The sequence below is a fragment of the Sardina pilchardus genome, chromosome 8 (assembly GCF_963854185.1).
Source record: "Sardina pilchardus chromosome 8, fSarPil1.1, whole genome shotgun sequence".
Taxonomy (NCBI): Eukaryota; Metazoa; Chordata; class Actinopteri; order Clupeiformes; family Clupeidae; genus Sardina; species Sardina pilchardus.
Genome location: NC_085001.1, coordinates 19937769 through 19942546, shown reverse-complemented (window position 1 = coordinate 19942546; position 4778 = coordinate 19937769).

Genomic DNA, 4778 nt, shown 5'->3' with positions numbered 1-4778 from the left:
TCTGGGGGGGAAAAAGTTGGGTCAAACTTCACAACGGCACAGAGAAAAGTCAACTGGACAGCTTTCTGTCAGCCTCCCTCACTGACACGTTCCTCCCCCTCCTCGTCTTTCTTTCACTCTTTTTCTCTATCTCTCTCTTTCTCTCTCTGTTGCAGTGGTATGGTGACCAGATCGATTCGGGAATAGCTGTGATTCATGCAAGTAGGCCGCTGGGGGAAGAGGGGGAGGAGGGGGGGTTATGTGGGGCAGTAATGACTGGTTGACCAGTGCATTGAGCACTGGCATCTCTTTAATATTGAAGTACAGTCCATGGCCACTCATAACAATAACTCATAGAATAGGGCACAAAGGGGACAGGAAAACATTGAAATATGAAATATTTAATTTGATGTTTTTCTCTCAACTTCAAGCTGTTATTTTCCCCCTCAATGACATTTATTCAATAAGCAGGGCTGGTTTGGCTGAAAGCAAATCCAAATACATCAGACCACAATCCGAGGTATAATGTCTGAGATGGAGAGAAGTTCTAAAAGAGACTTTTTTATTGATTTGTTTTCCATCTATTCTGTGGACAATGTAAGAAGTATCACATGCGGGTGTCTGATCATTGAGCATTGAGCATCTATTGCACTGCCAGTGCATCACATGAGAAAAATATTATGCATTGTTAGACTGGGTGTGTGTGTGTGTGTGTGTGTGTGTGGGGGGGGGGGGGGGGGGGGGGGGGGGCGGGGTCTGTGTCATAAGACGTGCATCTGCAACTCAATGAAGGCTCTGAGTTGTATATTTCACACAATCATATAAAAGGAGAGGTCTCGACAAAGCTTTGTAGCATGATATTGAGTTGGGGCGATGGGATTTGCATTGCATCAGCTATCTCCAAATGACTTTGCTTTAAATATTCCCATGGCTAAATCCCAGCTAAGTTTGCTATACAGCATTATGCATAAAAGCCCCCCAGGGTTGATAGTTTACCAAACATGCTACTTAAAAAAACTGAGATGTTAACTTTGTGTGCATATCTCTCATCTCATCCAATCTGTGATTCCAAAATCCCATAATTAATGTATACGGTTTAATCTGTGTACCAAAGCTATTCCTTGAATTTTGAATCTCTTTGGGGTCTCTGATATTGAGGCATTGACTAATCGGCGTGATGCATTGCCACTCTGGCTCTGTCCACATGAGGTCCTTATTGACCATTGTGAAGGCACAACGCCATTCATGACAGCTGCAGATGAGTTCTTTCCTCAAAAGCCAGGAGTCAGCTGCAGAATTCTCTAAATGCCATTATAGTGCAGTGCAGCTCACTGTTGTTTAGTCGGTCACTAACACTGATTAAAAGCACTGTGAGGAAAAGTCAGTTCCATTGACCAAATATTACAAATGACCAAGTGCACTGTAAATAGCACAAGACTCCTGTGCTGGTGATTTGAAATACTCTTTGGTGTTCATGACCAAACGTGCAGCACGTGCAGCAAATTCTGGAGGGAGACTCCCATTTCATCTTTTGAAATGGAAATTCTATGTTCATTTCCTATGTCAAAAGATGACAAGTGATAAATCCCGACTTGCAGTCTGCCATCGTCTGAAAATTGCTTTCAAGGCATTTAACATATTCCTACCATAAAAAAAATCTCTGAGGATAACTTTGAAGCAAACTCTTTCGGTATAGTGTGCAGCTAAATTCAATCCTCTCATCCACTCATCACTGACACCATTGAACCCTTTTGTCGTCTTTCCCCACTAGTTTCTCAATGCACCTCAGACATGGCCTCTTCTCCCATTTATACTGTGGAATATTAAATAGGAGAGTAGTTAGAGTAGCTGAATCTGAACCAAATCTGGAAGCTGTCAGACTGATGACAGGCGTTTCAGCATCTACTTCCAATCGACCTACCAGTGGTATGGGGGCCATAAGATTCAAGATTCAAGATTCAAAAAGCTTTGTTGTCTAATACTGTATGTTACCATGTTAGAATGCTTTTGTTTTGATTGAAAGCAGAGTGTGTGATGTCAGTAGCATGAGTTTTCTATGCATTGCTTTGGAAATGAAGGATTTGTTATATAATGACATTTTAGCCAGAGGCACTTTGAACCTTCTTCCTGATGGTAATAGCTGAAGCTTTGGTGGAGGGGGTGGGAGACATGCTGGATGATGAAGTTGGATTTTCTTCCCACTGGTTGTATAAAGATTAGATGCCATTTTGTGGAATGCCTATGATCTTAACGGCTTGCCTGATATCCTTGCCAGCTCTCTCTTGCGCTCGGTAGGAGGCTGTACCAAGATGTGATGTTGAAAGTGATGTTAGACTCTATCAGTGACTAGAATGCCCTGTCTCACTTCAAATCCTTTAAGCAATGTCAAGTTGAGAAGCTTCTGCGTTCCTGCAAAATTTCCATTGGATAAGAAGTTTCAGTGCAGCTTCCGCCTTTCCTTCAAGAATGTAAAGGGTACTGAATGTGAAACTATGACCTTTTTACAAGGCTGGGGATGTCTGATCAAGCTGTTTGCTGCCCACAGTTGTCACAAATGCAAACAGGAAATTTGAAACGCAGGTCACACACAAGGTCCACACAATCCCGCAAACACTTCGCAATCTCAGAAGTGTCACACAAAAGAGCCAGACTATAAAAACCCCTAAGGGTCATGGAGGTGATTTCTGAGCTACTTTTGCATTTTTTCTTCATAATATTTTTGAGATGACAAAAAAAAAAACGTTTTCTGTCCATAACAATAAGAGATTTTGTGGCACCTTGGCTTTGCATGGACACAATGAAGGAGAGTGATTGAAAGGAGTGAGAACTTTTCTCAGAAACACTATGACCCAGGTGTGATTGGATGTATTGGCCGTACAGTTTATGCAAGAGACTGACCGAGGTAACTCGACCTAAAGCAACACTTTCCAGGCCACACTAGCCATCACTACATCTCAGTCCAGTGGTGGAAGCCATTGAGGAGAGAAACCAAATACACAGAGAAAAATGGCAGATTCCTTTTCATCCCATAACCACTGCATATATCAGGGGTGGTTGGGAGTCACCTTTGAAGCGTGTTTGAATGCCACTATATAGTCAGGTGGGCGGGGTTCTTAAATAGGCTACTTACTTTAGTGATGACTTTTTGATTACATACTTTCTTCATGCATGGTTTCATTCATTGGGGTAACGTGGGTGAGGATGCATGGTGTCTGAGGATTGTCTTCAAAGCAGCTGAATATAAAGCATGAAATCTGTTTGATGGAAATCCCTCTGAACAGAGCTATTTTCTCCCTTTTACAGACATTTTATTGACCTCAAAACCTATAGCAGAGCAATGGGGACCAATCTCTGCAACAGCCATCTTCGCATCGGCTGGCTTTCAAATGTGAATGTTAATGCTCTGACTTCTCCTGATTGGGCCAACGCATCTATTCTGCCAGACTGCAGAGTGAGGGAGAGGTCTGGAGAATTGTCCTCAAACGGCTGCGAGTCTGCAGTTAGTGATTACTCCGGATGGCACCAATGTTATTACCATAATCGAGACTGTTTGGATGGGTCCGCTTCGTGCAGTGTTGTTCCGCCGGCCCATCTCACTCTTCCCCCAGGTTACAGTAATTATTCCAGCCACTGGCTCTTGGTCTTTTCGCAGGGGGAACGGACAGGTGAGGGGCAAAAAAGCATTAAGGATGATGAGCCAACCAACAGGCCACGTGTTCCCTTTGAACCAGGGTTTAAAGAACAAAACGCAAATTGGAAATGAACACAGTTTTTGGATGAATTAAGCCAAACTGAAAACAGGAACAAAACCCATTTTTCTAATTTAGTTCCGGAGTGAACATTTTATTTTTAATTTTAAATAACTGGTTAATAACGGTATTTATCGTTCCGAATCAATTAACCTTTGCTTGAATATTATTTAAAAGTCCATAGGTTTGGAATGTCACCTGCCCACAGTGTTCCCTAGATCCCTTATAGAATTAATTTAGTCAGTTTTTATGAATCAGTGTCTCCACTGTATAATATGCTAGAACTAGTTGATAAAAAGGATTTTCATATCCAATACTATCTACTGCCTTTGTAAACTGCCTAAATTACTGAAACATTGTGGCTACCAGAGACATTATGAAAATGTAGGCCTGTCACAGCTGGTAGCACCACACATACTGTAGGTTTGGATATTACAGGGCTTAAAGTAATGACATTTTCTGTGCCTGAAGTTAGGCTATTCAGACATCTTTTTAAGATTTAATATTATGTAGACCTACTTGCTTCTTTCAAATCTTGCCCCACGCCACACTGATTTTAACCGTGAGCCTTGATAATGAATGTGTTTTGATTTAAGCTTATTTAGGCTATTTAAGCCTACAGTATTGTGCTACGGGCAATACATCAATTTGTAAAGACAATGGCATTTTCAACAGAACGTTTAGGGAACATCATTAACCATTCTTATGTTTTAACCGGTTACCATTTAGAGGAGAGGCCTAGGAACCATGGACCAGAAGTTAAAAAATTGTTTTTACTTAAAGTTTTCAGTCCCTGCTTTGAATCTACTTATTAATGAACCAACTAACTAGGACCACCAGAGGAAAGGATTTTGATTGTAGCCCACTGAGGAATACGATTTTGTAGATTCTTACAGGCCCAGAAGAGATTTTTGAGATTCTGCTGGCAAGACCATGTGTTACAGTAATGACCCATGAAGAGCTCCTATGTTGCCAAGGCCCTATGTTTCCAAGTTGGGAATATGACAAAGGTTCTATACTCCCTAGCTCTAGCCTCCTATGTTCCCAGAG